Source organism: Empidonax traillii, unplaced genomic scaffold (assembly GCF_003031625.1).
Source record: "Empidonax traillii isolate 1590-97213 ecotype Southwest subspecies unplaced genomic scaffold, ASM303162v1 scaffold46:size3806547, whole genome shotgun sequence".
Taxonomy (NCBI): Eukaryota; Metazoa; Chordata; class Aves; order Passeriformes; family Tyrannidae; genus Empidonax; species Empidonax traillii.
In genome coordinates this window covers 1786930-1812110 of record NW_020955239.1, presented here as the reverse complement: position 1 = coordinate 1812110, position 25181 = coordinate 1786930, and the positions used below count along the sequence as shown (strand labels likewise).

The window sequence follows — 25181 nt, the reverse complement described above, 5'->3', positions numbered from 1 at the left end:
ATTGCTTTAAAACTTTTTAAATGAGGCTATTTAATGACTAGGATTTTGACTTATGGATCGAAGCTTCAGTGCACTCCACATTAAATGGCGTGTATTTCGTTATGCCTAAATTCTATTGTTATGCCTGCCCTTTGTGCTGGCTTTTCATTTTCCAGTTTGGGGGTAGTTGCGTTTCTAGGGCTCCCATCTGTCATAATTTAGTGTTTCTTCAGCACTTTTTCTCATCTTAGGAAGCCATTCAGCATGTCCAAATATTGCTTTATGCCTGCATGGACAATGCTCGCTGTCTTTGGAGGCGTCTATTCTGTTTCACAAAGGGAAACGTTGCGGTACATCTGAGCGCTGACTGAAGGCAAAGATGTCTCTTTGAGCCACTGGGTTGTAAAGAGATGAACTCACTGGCCGTCCTCTGTCAAAGCTTTTCAGGAGCCTGACTGTTCATGGGGGATTCTTTGCATGGACCACAATTGAGCCCAGTTCTTCCTGTGATTGCTATTTTGCAGAGAGTAGCACTATGTAAAAATTGTCATGGAGTTTTGCTGCATTGAAATTCATGTCCCTGATACCCATTGGTTAGAGTTAAAAGGCTGAATTCACATCTTAATTAAGTCCTCCTGGCCATGCTTTCAGGTGGGTACCATTTTGGATGGTGTTTTGCTCAGTCCTGTCTCCTATCTGAAGTGATATTCTTCACTGCTCTTCCTCGCTAGTGAGCAGCAGAAAGAAAGGTCCCTTTGAAAACACATCTTCCCACAAGCAGGGAAGGAGAATGGGGTCAAAGAAAGCAAAGAGGTAAATGTGTAATGCAGTTAGTTAAACTAGGTCACAAGACCCATTTTACACCTCCAGTCTTTGAGAAAATGGTCAGAGCTCTGTGGTTAAGTGCAGAAGTAGGGGCTTCTGCTATTGTGGCTCATTAGGAAGACAACATATCTTGTGTCACAATACCTACACAATGTTAAGAGGAGGAAACATCTGTTCCAGTGGCTAAGACAAGGTTAGTGCAGCCACAGAGATTTTGTGCATTCCTTTTGCAAATCATGAAATCTCTGTGCCTCAGTTGGCATTTGTAGTACAGGAATCCTAATGCCTGTCTGCCTAACAGAGCTATTCTGAAAATTTTTTTCCAGCTTTCTTTTCACTTTCTTTCATAAAAGCAAACTCCTTGCATTTGTAAAATTAGCCATGGCTGAAATGCAGCATTCAAGGGGACTGTCAAGCTTTGTGTAGAAGATAGTATGATTAACTTAACTATTAGAGCAATAGGGTTTCTTTAATATGTATGATAAATATAGAGAGATTTAAGCCAGAATTGATTTAGCAGCCGCAGATTGCGTGACCACTGTTACTTCTTATTTACTAGCTCAGAAAAATGAGATTCAAGAATACGTTTTTGCTGTTGTAGAAACTAAAGGGGTGAGTTTCTATCACCAAGAATGTCCTGGTGGCAGAAACTGGCCCTGTGACTGAAAATTTCTACGCAGAAGTTTTAATGAGAGATCCTCTGGGTTAGATTGGCTTGTATTTCAACCATAATTTGACATTGTTCTAAGCCAGACCTGGAAGTTTTTCTGCTGTGTACTTGATTTTTAATGAGCATTTCTCCCATTTTATACAACCATTGCACCAGATGTGGCAGCAGAGAAGAGGCTCAGTAGGGACTGAGATAACAGAAATGCTTGGAAGCCAGGCGTAGGTTAATCAAAAAAGTTGGGGATGACTGAGGGTATGCCATAAAGTCAGGAGCACTGTATGCTTTCTGGAAATATGGCTGGTAAGGAAAAGGACTGATCTGTGCTATTTTTCACTCAGTATCTGCGTCTACTTGCTCACATCTGTACTAGATTTTAAATGCATTTAGTCCTGCTTCCCTCTTCTATGTGCTAAGTGCTAGGTGGAATTCAGCCAGATGAGTTGTCAGCAGCTTAACAGATACATTCTTCTCATTCCAATGGTTTCATTTATTTTTTATTTTAAAGGCACCCCATTTCCCCCTGGCCATTTAAAATACAAAACAATAATTAAGAGTGTCTGAGGAAGCTCTAGATGAATTAGGGATGTCTCCCAAGAGGTCGACTGACATTTCTACTCTCTGAAAGTCCCTGCTCAGCTGCCTCTTCAACCAGCAAACCTAGATTCCAGTGGCCATCTGATTAAACAACAAAGCATCAGCAAGTAGTAGAAGTCACTTCTCTCGGGCCAGACTGCACTGACAGCGATGGCAGAAAATGATAAAAAGGGAGGAAGCCCTTTGGTGCAAAACATGTCTCTTGGTACTATATAGAGAGTTGGAAGATGAAATGTTTTCCTTTCTGTGATCCTGGCTGGTTTGCTGCTTGCTGTGTTCTAATAGCCTGGATCCTGGCTGTAAGTAGACAGAGGTTTGATTTGTATCCTATGCACCACTGTGTGGGTATGTGAGGTTGTTCAAATAAGGGCTGTTAACTCCATGATTAGACTCAGGTATCCAAACATTACTCCATGTGAAATGATGTTTTACAGAACCTCCTCTGTGAGACATTACCATACCTTCCTTACAGCATGCTTGCACCCTCTGTATCTCGCTGGCAGCCCCCCTTGATTGTGAGCTGCAGACTGCTCTGGTGCTCTGCCCTGGCTTGCACATTCAACCCAGATGACGCTCATCTGTGGCAATCCCCAGGCCCTCCTGCCCTCCTAACCCAAGGCCCACGAGCCCCACAGAGCAGCCCTGCTGGTCTCTCAGGCAGCACCAACCTCTAGAGAAATGCCACACTAAAGCAGTTATGTTGCTTTGAGAACTGGATTAGCACCCCCTCCAAATAATGGAGGGCTTTGTGGGCTAGGGTGCAAAAATACCTGCTTGAGTTGCTGCTTGATGTGTCTTGCCCCTGTGACTCATAGACCTAGAAATGTTGCCAATTTTGGGGCTTTTTTTCAAGAGTGTTGTTATAGTTGGTATATTTCCTAAAGTCACAGCTCTTGGTGACGTGCTATTACATGAAAATCCAACCCCATGTTATTTTCTTTTCAAAGAAAGTTTCTAGTCCTTCTGGGTGAAAAGGTGGACAGAGGAGATTTTTATTAAAAGGAAGGGAGAGAGTGGAAAAGAAAAATTACAATGTGGGTTTTTTTAAAGAAATAATTTTTTTAGGCAAGTATCCAGCATTTGGAGAAAGGTGATAGATTTTTTTTTTTTTTTTTTTAAAATCTCTAAGGCCGCCTTTATCAAGGTAGGTTTGCCACTTCCATCATACCCCACAACAGTAATTTCTTCTGTGCTGGCCATATCCTGCAGCAACCAACACCAAAAACATGGATATTGTTGTATTTAGCCCCTTGCTGAGACTAGATGACACTGCTTCAGGTATTTGACTAGCCTGACTTCTAGTTTTCAAACCCATACTCTTACTCTGTATGGGAAGCAATTTTCAGATCCCACCTGAGTTCTGATCCTTTGCTAATGGGAGAGAGTTGTAGAATTCACTGAGGGGTTTTAGTCAGCAGACTGAGCAAATATAGTTGCCCTACTCCTTCTCTCTCAAATTTGCTTTTTAATTTTTGCATCTGAATTATGAAATGCCACCTCCACTAGCCACTGCCAGGAGCAAGGAGCATTAATATTGATGCTGGAAAGGCTGTGCTGCTTGCAGCAGGGTGATTTAAGGGTCAGAATGATCAGGGATAGTATTGAAGTAAATAAAATCAAGGTCCAATTTGTTGTTTTCTTTCATCTAGCCTTTTTTTTTTTTCCTGAGGCAAAATTAATGAAATAAAATAATTTACAAGGGGGGTGGGGGTGGGAAGAAGAGTGAATCAACAGATCTAGGCTTCTGACTAGATTAGTTTGTAACATTTCCTGCCTTGCCATCTTTTTTCTATCCCTCCTGCTTTTCTATCCCTCCTGTCACCTGTCAGGGTGAAGGCAGTGACAAAGCCCAGTGTGAATAGAGCTGTGCTATCTCGGTGGCAGCAAGCCACAGCCTTTCTCTGCGTTGAAGGAAAATAGGCTGGATGGCCAAGAGGTTTGGGAGAGGGGCTCACAAGCCTGTGGTAGAGATGGGAAAAAATGTCAGAGCCTATCTATTGTGTTTCTTTCTCAGAAAATTGAATGAGTGGGGCTGATTCTAGGCTTTATTCTTGTGTAAGAAACTTTCATGACTACCATTATTACTTTTTTCTGTAAGTCAGAACTAGTCTCAAACTGCTGCAGAGGAGACAGTGACACTGCCTTCATGCTTGCCTGCAACCCTGAGCAAGGCGCGTTGTGCTTAATCCTCCTGCCAACACAGCCACCATGATCTGCTCCTAAGTGTGTCCTGGGGACAGGCCCAAGGCTTGGGTGTGCCAGCCATGGGAAGGAGTGGGAGGGACAATTTAGAGTAGATGCCAAACTGGCATTACCTTTTTGAGGATGGGATGTAAAGCTCCAGAGAGCGTGGAGAATAACAAAGGGCCCCTTTCCAAGGTACATACCTTCCTCCAAGTCAGTGGAGGCAGAAGCAGCAACGCAGTGTGTAAGTAGAGGGGTTGTCAAGAAAGGCTTCTGCATCACATCTGTCCAGCTCCCCAGGCAGGGAGAGCTGTCAGGAAAGCAGCTGCGCTTGCACAGGTGCCCTCACCGGGGACCTCGGCTGTGTCACCCCCTCTCCACGGCAAGCTGGAGAAAGAACTGACAACAGGACCCTGCGGTGCTTTCTTTTTGCAGCTAAGTGTGCAGGCAGGGCAGCATGATGAGACATGTTTTTGTAGTTATCTGCTGGCTTTTTTTGCTGGTGACCAATGCCAGCACTAGGATGCTTTGTTTCCCTACAGAGAAGTCTCGGCATAGCGGGGGATCAGCACCCTTGCAGTGCAGACTGATGTCATGTTTGTGAAATATATTCCACACTAAATGCCAGCAGTGCAGTTGCCATTCATGTTTTCTTCCTTTGGAATCTAGACTGTGCAACTGAAGTCTTTTAAGGCACCCATCTTTTCCACAGGCCATCAAACAGCAATGGCTTGACAAGGCCACATGGCAGCAATGACGGCAAATGGGTTGGAAATGGCAATTCATGAAGGAGGCAAATACATAAATTCTTTTCTGCAGGAGTGTCCAGTGTGACGTCAGTCAAAGCTGTTGCAGCTTTGTGGGTGCTTTGCCTTTTAAATTTTTTTTTAAAAGAAAGCTGTAGTTGCTTTTCTTCTGCCTCTAGCCTTTTCCTTTCCTCTGAAGCTTCACTTTTTTTAACCTCGTCAGTTAGGGCATTTCTGTCTCAGATGTTGTTTTTGATGGGAATTTTTTTCCCCTTACCCGTTTTAGTTTCTTCTGACCCCAATTCTGTTTTTTATAATGAGGCCATGCTAATTCGTGCTGAGAGCTTATGAGTTTTCTTTAAGCACAGGGAGAGGTCACTGTGAAATGGCTAGGGGTATTCCTTTCTTCCCATGGCTGCTGTTCAGAAGGTTTGATCAAGTTATTTCCCTATCACTATCAAACCATTTCCTGGCTAAATTAACAGCGGTGCCTTGTGCAGGCATTGTGCTGGGGTGGGGAAGGAGGGAACAAATAAATTGATGGGCGAGGTGGGTGTAGGAGGACAGGGTATGTGAGAAGATAGGGCTGCACCAGGAAACGTCTGCCTAATGCAAATGCCAGCTGCTTTGTCATTCCATGGCAGAGGCCAATGATTTTGCACCAGTGTAACTGGTAAGGGAAGAGGAAATTAGGTAGTTACTAGAGAGAGGCAATCAGCTGGTACCTTGTAGCAGGCTATAAACAGATCTGTCAATCACCTTTATTAATTGAAGACATGCCTTAAGGGGAGCCCTTTTTAGGAATGTTTACTTAGTTACATAGAAGGTCCTGTCCCTTAGCAAGAGCCTTATCATCGTTATTAGTGGTAATACAATAATAACAGTAATAATGCTGGCAAATATAACTTCCCCCTCAATGAATGCTCTTGGAGAGATTTTTTTTATTTTTATTATTATTATTATTATTATGAAAAAATCAGCCTCCTCATGCTGGGCTCTAATTACCATTTTTATGAGAACTACATGTTCTCCTATTCATGCAAAAAGATTTGTTTATGAAGGGTTTCTCTTTCAGCACTGCTTTTGTAGAGTTTATCTCTTCATCCTTAGCAACAAGGGCTGGAGTGGTAAGCTAAATGAAAGGCCTGAATTACTGGGATAGGTGAAAAGGTAGTTGCCCTCATCAGGAGAAAAGGAAGAAGGATCAGACTCCGGGTCAGGGTACATCAGTACAGAACCAGTGGAGGCTGTGATGCCATGTTGTTTCTTGCCATTGGAAATTCTCACACAAATGCAGAAAAAGAGAGCAAAGACGTCCCTGTATATATTTAAGTGTTTCTGAAGACCCAGCAACATCTCCTCCTGATAGAGGAAGCAGTTTGGAAAATGAAAAATAAAATCAGCTCTTTTACCGGTCTTCTGATGTGAAATTTCCGTGCCCTCGCTCATCCAAGCAGAGTGGTTCAAACCAAAACCAGAGCAAGATCTTTTCAAAGTGGGTAACCAGAATTATACCCTCTTTCAGATAAGATCTCTACTGGTGCTTTTATAATGACATCTCCATTACTTTGTCAATGCACATAGTCACCCCATGAGGTGGGACTGCTCCCAAGCCTGTCTGCTCCACTGTTCTTTCCAACTAACGAGCTCCCCACTTGCATGAGAAAGTTTAGCTGAAGTGCCTGACCTTGCGCTTTTTACTTTTCTCATTTCTGTTTGACCAGTCCTCAAGGTGAGACAGTTCTTTGTTTATACATCTTGCTCTCACTGCCTTGACAGTGTTTTCCAACTATGTGTCATCGGTCCACTTCAATAGCACTATCCTACTTTTATGTTAAGATCAGTCATGAAAATATTTAATTAAATTGGTCTCACTCCTTGAGGAGCTCTACTAATAAATTACCCTTTCAGCCTGACCAGTGGTAATCTCTTTCATCAGTTCCTTATTTGCCTAGAAATTCTTTACTAGTGCCATCATCTGCATCTTAAGTAATAAACCAGTATAAAACACTGTATCCAATGCTTTATTTAAATGCTGGCAGATTAGTCTTTACTGCATATATTTTTTTAAAAAAATCAGTTATCAGAAAAGGCAGTCAGGTTTTTTTTTTAGCTTTTGGAAAAGCCATAATGCATTTTGTCCTATTTTCTGCTTACCTTGATGTCTTTAATTGCTTCTGCATGTATTCCAGAGTATTGCATACCTACAGGATCATATAACTAACTCTGTATTTGCCCAGATCTCCTTCTCCTTTTTTAGTTACTTCTATGTTTTAAATCAGGTATTCTGCAACCATATAATACCCTTCTATATTGATAGGTGTATTGAGATTCTTGCACCTTATCCTGTAATATTCCTTATCACTTCTTTAAACATTCTAGGGTGAAAGTTCTTTTGTTCCACCTCCTTGAGTGCAGCATTATCTTGGTGTTTACTTCCATTTTCTCATTCTCCTTAGCTACACTGCCTTTGTCCCACACTCAATATCACCATCACTATTAAAAAAAAAATTAAGCTAAGTCTTAATTTATTTTTTTTAGTCTGTGCACAGATTATATTCAGTCTCTACTGCAGGCCCACTGCATATGATTCCTACATATTTTTGCTTTGCTGCCCTGTTATTAATATGGCCAAAGAGTATTTGTTCTCCTTTTGATTATAAGTATCCTTTGCAAGGTCTTGCACATCTTTGCTTTTGACAAGTACCCGTTTATTTGTACACTTCTGGACCACACAGAGAACACATTCCTCATTCCCTAGGTCTTTCTTTCTTCTGTTTTCCTGATATGTTCTCCTGTTGCATGAATATCTTTTTTGCGGAGATTTTTTTTGTTGCTTTTTTGGAAAGCAGGAACTGCTATCATTCAAGGGTGTTATCATGTGATGAGACAGAACATGCAAAGTTGGCACCATCAATGCCCAAGTGCATTTGAACAAAAGAAAATCTCAACTTTCTGTCATCTTTTCATGTCCTCCATATCATCTGTTTTAAAAAGAGGCTGTAAAGTTTTATATTTAAATAAGTAACGTAATGTATGTGTTTAAATGTAGCTTCTCCATCTGAAACTGGGAGAAGCTTCCAACAGAATTCCCAACCTCGTAGCTTGAATTTATGTCTATTTTGAGCACATGGTTGTGGACTCAATAAGGTCGAAAAAATCTTTGCCTCTTGTGCTCCAGTAATGGGTGGGTGGAGTTGTCTCATTGTCAATATTACTTCCTTGGAAAGATTACAGCTATTGAGGTAGAGAAGGATTAGGAGACCTCGGGATATGAACAGGTGAGATCAATCCAGACTTCAGTAATGTGCACTGTGGTGTGCTTGCTTTCCTTCCATACAAAATGAGAGCAAGCAAGGTGCCTCCCAGATTACTGCTTAGCAAAGATTAGACAAGATGGAGTTTTCTTGGATCTGAGCTTATTTGTATTCATTGGAGTCCTCGATGCCCACCTCTATTCCAGCAAACTAAAAGTAATGGTTACGTTAAAGCTTTCCAGCAAGTGCCCACAACACAGATCATTATCGTCTGAGTGACAGGAGGGAAGGAGTAGAGGAGGAGGAGAGGCAGGGGGAATCTGCATCCTCCTCCTGCTGCTGCTGGATTTGAATCATGCAACACAAGTAGACAAGAGTGAGACACTTTTTCCCAATATAAATGCATGCATCTATCCTAACAGAGAAAGCAGAGCATATGTGGTTGCACATAAACATGCACATGTCCACAAATACTGAATTGAACAGAAGAGCACACAGCTACCACAGTCGTGGCTGTGGAAGCATTCATACAAAAACCCTCAAGCAACCAAAAGCCCCAAACTCCCACAAAAACTATTCTTTCACACAGAATGTCTATGGGCCATCCATTAAAAAAGCAAAAGAATACCCCAAGAACTAAAAACTGATTTACCTACAGTAAAGGCCATGTACTGGGGAGCTGACCCTTGCAGTCCTTCTGGCCCAAGGAAGCTTCCCTTCTATAATTCACAGCCTACTCTTTTGCTCTTCTGTAACCCTTGGACCCTGGTAACTTGAGGCTTTGGATTACTTGAGGGTATAGGGTTAGCTAAAGAGCTCTGCCTCTTAAACCAGAGTGTGTTATCTGAATATGAAGCTGTGGTGTGAAAAAATGCACAGCTGTGCACAGAGCAGTTTCGACCCACCTGGGCACACCAGTTTCTTCTGTCTACTCTTCCTAAGCCCAAAGCCTCATAATATACTAAATTTAATGGTAAATATTATCCTCTCCTCTTCATAGGTAATGAATGATTAGTGTAGGATATTTGTGACAAAATACTTTATTCTGGAGCTTGTGAAGCCACTGGGTCAGTACATGGGCGGCTGAGCTACCTACGTAAAGGCATCTTGTAACTGGTTTAAACACTCTGTGGTATCTGAGATATTCATTGAAGGCCAGAACATATAACATATGGCCTGTGCTATTCAGGACACTGTACAGTCCTTAAGATGGCATCAGCTGCCTATATTTAGGAAACTGAATCACAGCCTTTTCCACAGGAAAGTGTATAACAGTTTCGCGCTGGATCTCAACAAAATCTGAGTCCTCAGCAATGAAAAATACTTTATAGCATTAATGGCCAATATCTTTGCTTGTACAGAGACAGACTTATAACTGCAATAAAAGCCACCCAAACAGACAGGATTCAAAGGCTAATTACCTAAAAGTATTTTCCCCTTCTCTTTTGTTTTTATTCTCTACACTTTTTAACAGCAGAGAAAGAAAGTGCACATATAGCTATTATTTTGACCAGGTTTTGTATCTTCCTGATTTTAACGTCAGGGCTTTATAGCAAAGCTGTTTCATAGTCTCAAGCTTCAGTGCCAGTTATTTGCTCTGCCAAACATTTTGAGGGGTTTTATTCTTGACCTCAGAGACACTGTCTGTGTGTGGTTGTAGGGAACTGTAACAAGGGAATTTTTCAGCTGTCCCTGATGTAGCCGTGACAAGCCTGTCACTACTTTGCTTTTGCATGGCACCAGTCTGTGCAAAAAGTCACCCCTAGGATTTTTTGAATGGGAAAAACAGGCTACAGGGGCAGTTGAACTATTCCATTCCACCAAACATGGGAATTAATGTAGAGCATCTCTGAGAAGTGATCCTTCTTGAGGAAAAAGGTTACATTTAAGCACAACAGACCTGAAACCTCTGTTCCTGGGGCATCCTCCAAAAGGACTTTCATCCCTTCCACTATGTGATTTCTGATGAAGGAAGGAATTCAGGTCTTTGGAGTGTCATTTTCATGTTGTTTTTCCAAGGAGCTTCTACTGCATTTCTTAGAAGCACTTTTTCTGTGGTTGCTATCACCTCTGCCCTCTGCCAGTAGGGTGTGTTTGGTGGGATTGAACATGTGATCCTCTATTGCCTGTTTCTGAAGAGGGTTTGTATATGCTACACTGTACGCCCAGCTGTGCAACCCTGATTCTGCAGCTCTCTTTTTATTCCAGGAGGTCTCTGGAATAAACCCCAATATAGTGAGCATTTCGTAGTAGTTTTTTAGGAAAAATAGATCTATACTGTCCTAGAAATGAACTTGAACATAATTTTATAGATCTAGAAGATAAGGAGCAAAAAATAGAGAGAAAAGTAAAAAATGCATTTTCCAAGCTGTGGTTCAATGGACTTGCCATGGTAAAGGGAGGGAAAGAAGAGGATGAAGACACACATGAAGATAATGGCAAAAGAAAGTGGGGTTTCTCTTTACCTGAAGCAGCTCTGGCAGTCATATTTAGTTGTCCATTCTTCATTCAGTCTTCCCACATAATAGTGGCACAAGGGAAGTGGGACTGGTCTACAAGTCAGTGGTATTAGTTCTGCTTGGCAAACTTCAATTTAGGCTAGCAAAAAGCTAGAGGGAATAGCAGGTTTTTTTCTAAGAGGAGGAAGTGTGCATGTGTGTAGCTATATCTCAAGAGGAAAGTGGATGAGAATCAGAGAAGGGAAGCCAGTGAATGAGACATGATTTTTGGTAAGCACATGGTAAAAGCTACCTCTCCCCTCAATAAATATTGTTCTTTTTAACATCAAGAACACTGTCATTTGCAATTAAAGATTATTGGAAGCATGAGAGGGCATGGGAGCAGCACAGTCATGATATTGATGTCAGCAGTGGGACTGCCATTATTAATATGCTTGCCCTTGTTAAAGACATGTTCAGGCATACATGGAAATTTGAATCTCTGATTTGACTGCATTTCTTTACATGATGGTTCTCCAGTTCCTGTTCCCTTCACACACATCTCTGATTCCAGCAGTATCGAAACACCTTGTATTCTTGAATTTACTTATCCATGATTAGACCAGAACAGTTACCCCAGTTTGTAATTAGGATAGTCTAGATGAGGAGCTGGACTAGTGACTTGCCTGTATCTGCATTACGAATAATGTAGACCTGTAAAAGCAGATCTATAGAGTTGAAACATCAGGGCAGAGGACCTGACTGTAGAATTTTGAGGAAGGTTGTTTTGAACTATATCTAGCTGGGAATTGAATGTCCATTAGCAGGTGGAGTACCTGTGATGTACATCATATTTTCAGTTGAAAAAAATCCAGTCTGTGCCTGTCTAGACAGCTCCACAATCCAGACTCGGACAATGGGGATAACCTGATGATTCATTTCATTAGCACATTTATACTCTGAACTGAGGTACTGACACACCAGGAATCATCTGCTACTTTTTGAGATGCCCTAGGACATCCTGACTGCTTCAGAATAGAGGATATTTTATTTCATATTTGCCAGCCTTGTGCAGATACCTTACTTACAATATGGTAAGTCAAATGACTTCCGTGTGGGCAGCCAAACCAAGATGAGAAAACCTGTAGCAGAGCAGCAAAACAGAGCTCCTTTACATCCTGGGAGATCTTTCCCTTCTGAGAGAGTCCTGGGATTACTGTTGGAATTAGAACTTGGATGAGAACTGGCTACTGGGAAGGAGAAATTCTTCAGCACTCTTGTCATTCCCCTAGAATGACAGCAGGATTAGGACATTCCCCCTGTACTTGACACTGGTGAGGTCACATCTCAAAGTCTGTTGTTTTGGGCCCTTCACTTCAAGAACGATGTTGGAGCATGTCCAGAGAAGGGCAATGGAGCTGGTGAAGGGTCTGGAGCACAAGTCCTGTGAGAAACAGCTGAGAGGGTGAGAAACAGCTTAGGGTGTTTAGCCTGGAGAGAGGAAGGCTCAGGGTGGGGGGGGGAGGGGGGGAGGGGGGCTCATTGTTCTCTACAACTACGTGAAAGGAGGTTGTAGACAGGTGGGGTTCTGTCTCTTCTACCAGGTAAAAATGGATAGGTCAAGAGGAAGTGTCCTCAAATGGCCAGGGGAAGTTTAGGATGTATATTAGGAAAAAAAAAATTTACTGAAAGATCTGTTAAGCATTGGAATGGGCTGCCTAGGGAAGTGGTTGAGTCATCATCCCTGAAGGTATTTAAAAGATGTGTAGATGTGTCACTCAGGGACATAGTTTAGTGGAACTTGGTAGTATTAGGTTTACGGTTGGACTGAATAAACTTATAGGTCTTTTCCAGCATAAATGCTTATCTGATTCTATGATTTTAAAGTAATATGATGTAAGAGGGCATGTGTTTCACATAAAAGTGAGATCTTGTCATGGATGTTTCCTGTTTGCAAGAATTAAATGTTAGCATTGTTCCCACTTCATCAGTAGCTCAGTATTGCTCAATTAAATCCAGCTGGCAGAGGCACCAGAGCCACACAATGATTTTGCTCCATCTCTTTTTTGATGAAAGCTAACAAAAACACAAAGAGACTGAGGCTCCTACTACTTCTTGATGGTTTCATGGGAGCTGTCCCATTAAGCCTATCAGGCTTAAATTAGAGGCGTTGTTTGGTTGTGCTTAGATAGCAGTGTATCAGAGATGGAGAAAAACTCAGTTTGAAACATCAAGAAATTGCAGAACTGTTATTTTACACTTCATTTGCTAGCACTATAATTGCAAATCCCTGTAAAAAGTCATGTTACTGTAACCTGGTTTAACTATCTTCTAACTGAAAAGACTGGTTTTTAGCTGCAGGTTCCTTGCAAAATTCCAACTTAGACCACTTATTCTCCTTGAACTCTTTTAAAAATGTCAAGTAGAAACAGAAGTAATCTGTACAATTTCCTGTGATAAGCTTATTCCATAACATGACTCTTTAAAAACACAGACACCTCCCTCCTAATAGGGCTGCACTTTACCAGCAGGTGTAAAAAAAGGGCCACTGTTCTACAAGGTATATGTAAATCTTCTGAATCCTTTGCGATAAAGTGCACTATAAATGTCTGATGATGATAATATGGTTTGGAAACATTGTCCTTGCTATATACCTTGTAGTTGGTTGAATGATTTACTGACTAATTATCTGATAGGAGGTAGCAGTAACTTACCCCCAGACCATGTATTAGCAATGCTGATAAAAGAGACAGCTGTAACCAGCATGGCTCACCATGATATGTAGAAGGTGGGGCTCCTTTTGAAATAAGCATCAGCTAATTTAACCCTGCAGACAGCAATGTTTTCTTTAAAAACACAGTGGACTGAGTGTAGGAAAATGTGCGACCATTGCTGAACAGAGCAGAGACGTGGTGTCAAAAAATTTGGAAAAGACCAAGGTACTTAATGCGACTTTCACCTTGATTTTTAGTGGGAAGGTTTACCTTCAGGAATCACAGATCTCTGAGAGAAGTGGGAAACTGGTACAATGGCAATTTATCCCTGGTAGATCAGTATAAGATTATTTAAACAAACTAGACACAGACAGGTCCATGAAACCTGACAGATGTTTCCATGAATACTGAGGGATTTGAGTGATGTCATTGTGAAGCCACTCTAGATCATTCCTATAGCTCTTGGTAACTTGGAGAAGTTCCTGAAGACTGGAAGGGAGCATCGCCTGTGTCCAAGAAAGGCTAGAAGGAAAATGTAGGGAACTATAGCATGTTCAACCACACCTTATTTCGTGGGAAGGTGATGGAGCAAATAATCCTGCAAACCATTTCCAGACCCTTGAAGGACATGAGTGATTTGGTATAGTCAGTGTAGATTTATAACGCAATGATTAGTTCAGTGAATCATTATATCAGAGATCTTGAAAGATCATGTTGTTTGTTTTGACTTTTTAAAGCCTTTTGACACTGTCTCACCTTTTGACATAAGATTCTCACTGATGAACTGATGATGTATGGACTAGATAAGTGCATAGCAGAGTGGATTGAAAATTGAAGACGCTCTCCTCAGTGATAGTCAGAGAAGGTACAAGAGACAGTGGGCCTAAATTGCAATACAGGAAATTCCATTTAAATATAGGAAAAAAACCCCTTTATTCTTACTGAAAGGATGCTCAAGAACTGGAGTAGACGACTGAGAGAGTTATGGAATCTTCATCATTGGAGAGAATGTTAAAAATTGGACATGTCTCTGAGGAACTCATTCTTGCTAACCTTGCTCTGAGCAAAGCAGATGGACTAGACTATCTCCAGTGGCATTTTTCAATTGCAGTGATTATTCTGTGAATCTAGGTGCTTATGTTTGATGTGACAATGTCTGTGTTAGTAAAAAACATAGAGCTCCTGGATGGACAGAGTCCAGTATGTAGAAGAAAACCTACTGAAACTGTCACTTTTCTTGGAGAAGTTCTTTTGAACTCGTTTTAATGGATCTGAATAGCATTGCTTGGCTTTTTGCTTTTCCAGACTTCGTTGGCATGAAAGAACTGTCAGTCACAAAAACACCTTACCTTCTGGTAAGGTTTCCTATCCTTCTTGTAAACATAGAATTTTCTTTTTTTTTTTTTTTTTTTAAGGATCTCTGCTCCCATTGAAAAGGTGAAAGGCAGAATTGTGTGTCCATAGAATAAATAATGAGGAGAATATACACAAGATGCTCTCTTTCCCCTTAAATGGATGAACATATATTGACCTATATGTGTGATGCAAATGCAGCACAGAGAAGGAATGATGAAGAAAGAAAAACTTTTGTACTTACTGCTGTCCAAGTTCTTCAGAGGTGTTCCATGGATTCACTTGCATATTGAGATGATTCCCTTGATCTTACCTGGGTCACTTGCTCTTTCATGTTTTGGAATTAAATATGCTGACTTGGACAAAAACATGAGGGTGTACAGCAGAATCAGCACTGCCATGGCAAAAGATAAAAGCATAGGTGGAAGTAAAGGCATGGCTGGGCTGCCCGTTCCTTATCATACAAACCTTATGTGTTTGAAGAAGGAAAAACATCACCTTGGTCAACTCCAAAGACAAGCTTTTGGCTTTGGCAGTCAGAAGAATAAACGTGTAACAGCTTTCTTTATCAACAAAGCATGTTTGCTGCTAAGCCACTGCAGAACAATAAACTTCCTGTCTAAATAATTGTCTATTCCCACTACAGCCCTTGTATGCTGAAAAGATATAGGTACTCAAGGTTCTGATAGAAAATATTGATCTTTTAGTTGAGGTCAACAAGTGGTGATGAGAAGGGAAGGCAGAAGGATGGCAAAGTGTAGGCTCTGTTCATATTTTTTTTCCAGGAGCCTCCACTTGAAGAAACCAGAGAAAATGTCCTTATTTCATTAGTTCATTGTAAAGATCTCCCTTCTGCAACTGAGACATTTAGCCTCTTGGGAAAGACAGCTAAACAGAAATCCATTTACCTTTCACATGTTTTTCATAATTTCCCCTGCTACTTTGGTTAATTAATTATCACCGCTATTTGTGTTTAAACAAGGGGTCCGTCTCCCTCCCTCCTCCCAAGCCCATCTGCTCCTCCATGACCTTGCTTGTGAAGTCATTGCTGTGCTGATTTTGTGAAAGCACAAACACTACCCTAGCAACAGACAGCTGTGTCGCAAAGACAGGGCTGTGACCTCACGGCAGGAAGAACCGGGCTGGTGGTGGGGGAGAGATTTTCTCCCACAAACACAGAAGCTTTTGATGATAACAGAGAGGAAGGCAAGGCGTTATTATATCTGGAACAAATGGTCCTGCTGTTTGACTGCTTCTACTTTAGAAGTTGTCCATTGCTTTAAATTCTCTTCTTCAAAGACCCTTTTTTAACTCTTATGTTTTTCATGCAAGGGGACTGGTTTCTCCCTCAGATCTCAGCTCAGAAGATATCTCCAGGAAGGAGTAGGGAATGGATTTAATCACAGAGGACATGGGCCTGAGTTTCTACAAAGCCTGCAAGGTGTCCAGATCCCAACTTTGATTTGTTCAGTTTGGTCGAACAAATCTAAGTCTTAAGAGGCAGTCTCTTTTTTTATTCTAACTGTACAGGGATTTCTCTCTACACTACCCCCACCCAAACTGCCTCTCTTCTGAATGAAATCAGGTACAGCAATACAGCAATGAAAGCTTTCTTTTATAAATATTTGCATGACTGGATGAGAAGTGGAAATCGAGTCTCATGATCACAAAGCATTTTTAATGTAGATGCAGTAAGACACATCAAAGCTAAATAATATACAAGTGGTACTCCACAAGCTGTCTGCAGAAAGTGCCTCTATACGTATTGATTGTGAGGCTACAAAAAATGTATCTTGATCAGTCTCTTGCTGTCTTCTTCCTTGGCTGATTGCTTGGCTGTTCCACGAAATGCCACAGTCTTCAAACCCTCACCCCTCCTTCGTTAGCTAAAAGTAGTCAGTGTTTCAACATAAACCATCGCTGTTTATTGCCTGAGAACAATTTATAGAGCAGTGTGCTACTGTGACAGGCTAATCAAGTCAAAACACTTCTCCCTTTTGGATATATTCCATGATTAAATCACACTCCTTCAGAACATGCATGATGGGTATCCACTGCTATGACCCACAACAAAGCATTAACTTATCTGTAGTCCATTTTCTTTCAGGTAACAGGGAGGATGACAGCACTTACACTGCACCTTCACCACATCTCACTCAGCCTTATAGATAGGCAGGACTCAGCAACCCAAGGCTGCAAATGACAGTACTGAATCACAGTGAGTGAAAGCAGCTTCTTCAGGTTTTTTCTCCAAACATTGCCAAACTTGAAAAAAATAATTTCCAGATTTGGACATTTGTTATCCAAATGCAAAGCCACCACCTACGTTTTCTGATGGAGTTTTTTTTGGTTTGTTTTGTTTTGGTGGGTAAAGGGAAGAATAAAGGGCATCTAAGAAGAAGACTGAAGGGAGAAACTAATTTTTCAATTAGGATATGTTTACAACACTTTAGGGAATTTAAAGGACCTAGTAAAAATTTTTAAAGATTTACCTAGTCAATATCTGGAGGCTGAATACAAGGAAAAAACAAGTCATTTGTATTGCATTGAATGGCTCTCACCCAAGTATCATTTTATTTCATGTCTGATTTGTCCCTAATATTCCATTCAGCTGCTGCAGCAGTTCAAGTTTTGTCCCATCTGATTCCCTCCTTATCTCTTATCTGGCTTGGTTCTTATGTCCTGCTTGATTTCCACTAGAGTATCAAGCAGTTCCCATTATTTGTCAATGTCCTAATCTCTGTCTTCTCTCTTTTACACACAGACCTTCCTTTCCATGTTCCCTTTACTTGTTTGGATGTTTGGACCTGTGAACATGCATACCAAACCTGTTTCACTCACTTGGATCTACTACTGTCCTCTAGGCATTCAGGCAACTTTGACTGATTTGCACTTGCCATGTATTTGAGGTTGTTGCATTTTCTTCTTGCAGAAGTAATTTTCTTGGAGTCCTGCACCCTACATAGTATGAAATGCTTTCAAATCTGGAGATCCAGCAACCTCAGATCACTGTAACAGAATAGCTGGAAGAACCCAGAAAGAAACTGCCCTTTCTGTTTTGCCATGCAGCCTGGCTGTTCCTTTTCTCAGGTGTAATATCCACTAGAGAACCATGGGGAAAGTTTGTTTATGGACAGCAGTAATGCTATATTTAAGTATGCTTTTAAAAAAAAGAAAAAGGGCAAGAAGTTTCTTTAGTTGGTGCGTTCTATCAGAGGCAAGATAATAGAATTTCTAAACCCATTGATTTTATGGCATTAAGAATCTGCTTGATAAGTCAGTTTCTGTACACTGGTGATCACTATCTCCAGCTGTATAAGCAGAACTGTCCCCATTTCATTTTCAATAAGAAATTGAGGGAGACTTAGATGTGCTGGAAAATATGGAGAAAATAAGTAGCATAAAATCTCTGTTCTGTTGGGGTAGAGCATAGCTATATATTATTAAATACTGCAGGAGTCAGAGAGAAACAGAGTTGGAAGATGTGTGAGCAAAGGATTCTTAATTTGTGAGTGCCAGGCTCCCCCAGTAGACAATGCTGAGGGACACCCACAGGAGCACTGCTTGTGGGGTACTCCAGCACCAGCCTTTCTGATGGGCAGCCTCAGAGGGAACGGGCAAGGGAACTTTGTGTAGGAGATGTTTCTGACTACTCTGAGATGTGTGCAGCTAACCCAGTAGCAGCTGGTCTCTGCAGGAGGTGTTACAGGGAGAGAGTAGGAATTGAGGTGGAGGGGAGATCCCAGTTCCTTGCAGCCCTGTGTATGTGAAGCATGTAAAAATATTGAAAAACTTCTTAATTATGGGTGAAAAAAAGATTATACCCACTTAAAGGGGTGTTCAAATAAGAAGGAGAAGAAACAAGGGAAGGTGGAGTCACAAAGAGACCTGTAGTGTTGCCAGGTACCTTGGCCAGAAAGATGCACAACATCCCTTTCCAAATGCTGCCTCCCTCCATGGGGCTGTCCAAGTCTGTTTTCTACTTGGCTGATTGTGCTATTGAGTCCCATTTGGAAGGATTCACATATGACCTAAGACTGTCCTCTAGATGTCTGACTCTGTCCTCTACAAGATAAATAATGCAAAAACAAACATGCCAAACAGTAACCTTCACTTGTCTCCCTGACACTGCTGGAGGGAGGGAGGAAAAGAAGGAGCGAGCGTGAGCAACTGAATGAGCAAACTGCATGCTAGGCGGACAGGAGACCAGCACGGAGAGGCAAGATACAGCAAAAGGAACCGCAAGAGCAGTTGGATTCACTCGCCACACAGCTCTGCTGTTTTAGGCTAGGATGTCTGTCTGCTGAGGCACTGCCTCTTACAAGGGCAAGGAAGTATCCAGCCCCAACCTGGAGCAGAGTAGCCCTGCTCCCTGGCCAGGGCACACAGTAAGCTTTGGCAGCCTCCTGGACGCATTTCAGCGTGGCACACGGCTGGTATCAGGTGAAGGCACCAATACTGCACAAGTTAAAGTCTTCACTGTGCCACTCAACTGTCGTGGTAGTCTCAAGTACATTGGTTGATGTTGCACACTGCATGATTTGTTCCCTGCACCCTCCCCCAACACCAGCACCCCCTCACATCCCTTCCCCTCCTCAAATCTCTAACAGTATAGAAGAGGATTCCTTTTCCCTATTAAATGTACTTGTGATGCAAGTATTCATTAATTGCGGATACAGTTGTACGCGGCTTGTGTGCTAAAGTGCTATCAGCTTTGTGTGGAAGACAAATGCACGCAGACTTAAATAGCTGAGATTTTTATCTTTCTCCTCACGGAAAATATGCAGCAACTTGTCCCCATCTAGAGACTTGCTAAGCAGGAAAAGATGCTTTTCTTTTTTGTTTCCTCTTCTTGCGATGCAGGGAGGTAGGGGACTGACCTGCATGGTTCTTTTAAAGAGAAGGGTTTCCCCATTCCAGCTGTGATATGTTTTTGCCAGGTTAAAAACGGTGAGGTTTTCTTCATTTTTGTGTGGCAGAAAAGCAGTGGATTTTTTCTTCTTCTCTTGGTTCCTTGAAACTTCACTGCAGAGGATTATAGGACAGAGAGTTAAAAATACAGGTTGTGAATGAGAGAAAGTACTGTTCCTGTATTTTACTCTAAAATATTCTGCAGCAGAAACCAGGATGGATGGTGTTCTGTGGATCTCATGCAGACAATTACAGGGCCCAGCAAGTGCTATGGCGACTGTGAAAGTATCAGGTACCGAGGGAGAGCACATATCTACAGGATCACGGAGTGGTTGGCACAAGCTTGCCTTTCAAATAAGGAGAGTGCAGTGATTCATTCCCAGAGCCAAGCTGGCATAGACCTGAGTCTGATGGATGTATATAGGACATGTGGGACAATATCTTGCTGCAAAGGAGCCACCTGGACAGATGGTAAAGGCTAGGCCCCAGCTCAGCTTCTGATCAGGGTCCAAGAGCTAGGCAGATAATTCTCTCCAAACCAACTGTGAGGCAGGGGAGAGAGAGCATGGTGCACAGGGAAATAAGAAGGACTTCAGCCTGAGAATCTTGGCATCCAGGTACCTTTGGAGTGGGGCTGTCCTGTTCCCAGTAGATTTCAAACTGAATGAAGTCCAATTTCTGAGCTGATCAGACATCCTAACTTATGCATAAAACTGGAAACCTTTTGTTTTGAGAAGTGCAAAAGACAAAGTTGCAAGACCAAGAGGGGTGAGACTGCTGGCATGCAGGCATGCTGACTGACTTGCTGCCTTGAAATTGAGCTGGGTAAGCTTTTGCAAGCTGATTCCCTGGGTAGTGCTGCCCCTCTTCTGCTGAACTGTATTTGCCCAGAGCTCAAACAGGGCTCATTCCAAGCCACTGTCTTTGCACTCACAACCTGCCTCCCCATCTGCTCACCTGCCGTCCATCACTGCCCACACTCCGGGATTAATGTTTCTAGTCCTGCATGGCAGCAGTCTGACTCCCTCAAGCTTTTGTAGCTTGTTTTCATGAGGATCAGATCAAATATTCTCCTGTCCTGCTTTTCAGCACACACCAACTCCATCTCTGTCATATTCACACACTCTCTCGTGGGCACATACACACACTTCAGCCTTTTGTGTGCTCACAATGTTAGGAGAGGTGTTTGCTTCAGCAGTGTAATTATCTTACGTGTAAGAAATTTGCTCTTCATTTTTATTCTTTAGTCAGAGTGAGGCAGTTCTATGCAGAGCTTGCAAAAATTTGTTTGTACCTTTATTAATAGTAGGAGAATTTTGTCTCTGGCACGTGACAGGGAAGCCTAAGCCATTATTTTAAATTTTTGTTTAAAAAGCAGCAACAGTCACAAAAAAATCACAACAGAATGTCTGTGCCTTACCTACATAGATCATCATCATTTCCTAGTTATATGCAGAATAGCCCATTTTCCCTCATCCTTGTGCCCTGATGGGACTCAGTTCCTAAAGAAATGGGATTTATGATTCACACAGGTTTTTAATATGCCATCAGAATAGGATGCTGCTGTGTCTGAAAAGCTATGCTACTTATTTTGGATCCCAGCAGACCTCACCGATATTGACTTGCAGATGAAAGCTACTATGTACCTTTAAAGTAAAGAAAGATCCTGAACCTTGTCAATGCATGGTTACAGGACACAGGCATCTTGCTTTAGCACAGAAATGGTGGTGGCAGGGAATTTACAGGCCTTTTACTCTGGGGAAGAATCTTCAGGGCTCTGATCCCTTCTGGACTGAAGAAGAGCTATTTATGTGCAGGCCTCTGAACCTGTTTAAAGGGCAGTGTTTATGGTCAGCCATACTGGCTTGCCTTTCTCCAGACCTATTAAGATACGAATGAGGAAATTAAGGTTTTTGCTTTGATTGACAGAGATTATCCCATTGTGTGGGACCTACTTCCTGAGCCTCATCCCCATGTGTTCTGGCAGCTGTGGTTCTGCACACGCATCAGGCTGTAGGTACAGCATGCATAGCATAAGCCTATTCTTCAGGTGTTTGCAACTAGGCAATGTGTGTGTTGTGTTAGGCTTTTGCTGAGCATACTGTGTGCTGGAGTGTTGGAGTAAATAATATTGATGCAAATATTATGAAGGGTCAGACCCGTGATTAAATGATCATGGATTTACTGCTGTCTGTAGTTTTCTTGCTCTCCCCATGTACAGTCTTAGCAAGTGCTTGGAGGAAGATTAGGTGTGTGCTGTATCTGATGGATCTAAGCCTGATCTTTGGCATTTGCAATGTTTTTTTTTTTGCCTTGGAAACAGAACACAGCCTAACCACCCTCTCTGACTACTGTAAGTTCAAGACAGATGGTTCTGATAAGCTGTTTTCAGAGTCCAGGATGAGTTAAAAGCAGACAAGATAATTATGGTGGGGAAATACTGAGTTGAGAAACATTAAGGAATGAAAGGAGTCCATGTACATGTGGGATACATACATGTCTGTGTGAGGGGACGCTAGGGTCCGCTCCTCTCCTTGACTGTATGTATGTCATCTGCTTGGGCTAATGAGTTGCTGTGGTTTAAGAAGTCACCCAGCACTGCCTGTCTATGTGTGTTTTCCTGTCCTTGGGGTAATGACTTGATCCACAGATGTAGTTAAATTGGGCTTCAGTCCCTTGTATTTGCTAAAATCATGCCCACAGAGTTACACAACTTCAGCTGATAGTGAAGCACAGCCAACTGATTATCTGTGTCAAAGCTATTTATTTTAGTCTTTTATCTAGTTCTTTTCTTGTTCCCATTGTTGCTGCAAAGTGAAAGATGTATTAGTTTTTCAAGCTGGCCACAGTCAGTTGCTTCAGGACCTTTCTAACAAAGGGCAGAGGCAGGAGGAGATTGAAGGGGATTCTGATAGCATCCCTCCTCAGAGAGGTCTGGCTGCTAGGGCTCAGAGCCAGCTTTGAGACTGTGCAGGTGAGGATGGCCCCACTTCTTTTGGTGGCCTTAGACAGAGTACCTCAGAAAACACTATCAGAAGCTTCTATAGGGCCAGTCTCCTCTCCTGTGGAAGCAATTTTTAAACCGAACCTTTACCATTTAGACACTGCCTGACCTATGTCACACAAAGTGTGCCTGTCTCTAGTTCAGGGACAGCCATGCCTGGCTGTGCACACTGTTAATCCAGACCTCCAGCCTGTAGCCTGGCTGCAGCCCAGCTCTCTCACAGTGGCTCTGCCCAGCCATCATAGAGCTTTGTCTGTTCCTGGGTACCCCCATCAGGACAGATCCTGAGCCCAGCCTGCATGTCTCAGCCAGTTCTTAAGCCATCCCAGCCCCTTTCCCAGTGTCCTGTCTGGCCATCCCAGAGCTGTACTGGGCCCTGGGTACTCTCAAATTGGCCAGATCCTGACTACAACTTCTTTCTTCATGGTGCCTGAACACAGAGATATCAGGGCCTAAAACACACATTAATGCTGAAACAGAATGCAAAATACCTCATTACATAGAATAGTTTGGATTTAAAGGGACCTCTGAATATCTTCTAGACCAACTCCTCTGCAATAAGCAGAGACACCTTCAACTAGATCAGGCTCCTCAGAGCCCTGTTCAACCTGAACTTGAACGTTGCCAGGGATGGGGCCTCCACCACTTCTCTGGGTAGCTTGTTACAATGTTTTATAACACTCATTATAAAAAAATTTTTCTTTAATCTAACTCATTCATGATGGTCAGTATGCTGAGGCAAAATCACAGCCCTGATCTCCAAACACAGCTAACTGTCCGGTGTCTCGATGGGTTCAGGACTGTGTGAGAGAGGTGTTGAGATAGGTGTTGGCTGATTTGTCTTACAAACAAGAGCCAGGCTGATCATGAGCAGTCTGTGTTGCTTGCTGAGGGATAAGTAAGGTAATGTCCTGTGGACCACTGCTATGTTTGGACAGAGGACAAAATCATTAGAAGCACAAATCACTAGCACCTGTGACTTACCTTTGAAATAAATAATATAGTGGGATGGATTGCATTTAATAATAAGCTGATTACAAACACAAAGATGTCCCTTATGGGAAATGCAAGCATTTGAGCGCTCATCTTTCTACTCAGTCAGAGCATGTGAGTTAGCCTCAAGAAATTTGTCTTTAAATTATGAGTATTGGCAAACACAGACTCTCAAAATTAGAAATAATTTTACTGGCTTTAGGTTCAGTTTCTAAATCTCTAAGCCTCTCCAGGCCCTCGTGGAAGCTGTGACACAGGACCTATCACATACTTGTTCCCGCCTATGGGCTCTGCTCTCCCTTTGGACTACCTCTTTCAGAGTGCATCTGACCCATGTCTTAAGTCTGAGTTATCACAGATGAGAATTTTATTTCATCAAAACAAAGAAAAATATTTCGGTCAACCCTAGCAACGATTATGCAGCCAAGCACAAGGAGTATAAACAAAACAAAACATATTTTCACTGTGCATAGCTTTTCATTCCAGATTAAAGCAAACAACCAGAAAGAATATTGGTCTCCCATGAGAGAGCAATGTATTGGTGAATCTTCTGTAAGAAGATGCAGCAACTTTGAGAATAAAATGGCCGTTGGGGAGAATTTTTGAAACAGATTTAAAGGGGAAATATGCAGAAAGCAAAGAAGCAAGAATTTCATGCTGCTTCCACCATAATAATAACAATAATACTTTGCCCAGTGCGTATGCTTTACTGCTCACTGTAGCCAAGAGCAAAATTCCCTGCCCACCAAACAAAATCAGCAAAAGGCAAGACTGGCTTTTCAGGCAGGAAAACTTCACGGGTGCATCCATCAAATCCTGCAATGGGACCAGTGAAGCACACAGGCTGCAAGGCATCAGTAATGAGAACTGGAGAATAGAAAGCCCTCAGCAGTACAGGCTCAATAATTAATCAAAGCTGAAAATCTTTCTAACGAAGGCAGCAGCCCCAGCAAAACAGAGAGAGCGCATTTAAGGAGTTAGGGGTCTGAGGAAGGAATGAGGACATCTCAAAAAACATGTTATCAAGGGATGGGGAAAGAATCGCCACAGCATTTCTCCTCATGTTCTCAGCAATACACTGCAGTCAATATGGCAATAGATGGGAATGATTTATTCTTTTTGCTTTTTCTGTAATCTAATTCGTTTAAGTCTCCCTTGCAGTAGCTAGCTACTATTACAAGAAAGAAGTCATTCTACAGAAGAAAAGGTCTTCCTCTGAGACCCTGAATCCTGGAGATGCTTCTAGTTTTCAGGGTGACACCATAAATGAGTTTCTCAAAGCTCCTGTTCTAATGTGTAAAGTTGTCTGGCAAAATTCCTGTATGAGTCTCAAGGCTTACTTAATTATGAACCAAACCTTTAATGTAATACCTTGTGCTGCTACCCCTTCCAAACTAAGGACCTCAGGTTTTTTCTCACACCAAAGGGAGGAAGTGATTCATATATAGTTGGTTATAAATGGCAGATGTGCTGCAGGAATAGCAGGTGTGCAGTAAGAGCCTGGTGATCCTGG

The 25181-nt window shown here is 42.1% G+C and overlaps 1 protein-coding gene and 1 long non-coding RNA gene across 2 annotated transcripts in view; both read left to right on the top strand.

Moving 5' to 3' along the window:
• LSAMP (limbic system associated membrane protein) overlaps positions 1 to 25181 on the top strand; it is a 1013573-nt gene that overhangs the window by 491406 nt on the left and 496986 nt on the right. The gene's annotated exons all lie outside the window — the stretch shown is intronic.
• The window catches only part of LOC114055086, a 30370-nt gene continuing 21105 nt past the window's right edge, over positions 15917 to 25181 (top strand). The window contains exons 1-2 of the long non-coding RNA XR_003570651.1: positions 15917 to 16201; positions 16868 to 16978. This is a non-coding gene — a long non-coding RNA (uncharacterized LOC114055086). The remainder of the gene's footprint in view (positions 16202 to 16867; positions 16979 to 25181) is intronic.